This window comes from Myotis lucifugus, unplaced genomic scaffold (assembly GCF_000147115.1).
Source record: "Myotis lucifugus unplaced genomic scaffold, Myoluc2.0 scaffold_867, whole genome shotgun sequence".
Lineage (NCBI taxonomy): Eukaryota > Metazoa > Chordata > Mammalia > Chiroptera > Vespertilionidae > Myotis > Myotis lucifugus.
Genome location: NW_005871915.1, coordinates 112,580 through 112,968, shown reverse-complemented (window position 1 = coordinate 112,968; position 389 = coordinate 112,580).

Below are 389 nucleotides of genomic sequence, written 5' to 3'. Positions count from 1 at the left end.
CATTTATTAAGGAATATTTGAAAGCATTTCACTTGGCCATCTGTGCTTCGGGACAAGTGTCCCTCAAGTATCCACTCTCATAATTACCACTACTCAGGCCCGGGAAACATACCCCATAGTTTTGCTCTTCTCCTTACAACAAACTGTCAGAATGCAGTAAAAGTTTGTCTTTTTTATGAGGTGAAGGTGTGTGCCTGCGTGTGTGTGTGTGTGTGTGTGTGTGTGTATGTGTGCTTTGTGTGACAATTTCAAATACAGTTTGATTTAATACATTGTGTTTTATCCTTACACTGCAGTGCCTAGAAAGTGCAATGTCATTTCCTGTCCCTGTGCACATGTTCCATATGCAAGTATAGAGATTGCCAGTTACTTACTATGGCAGTTCAGCC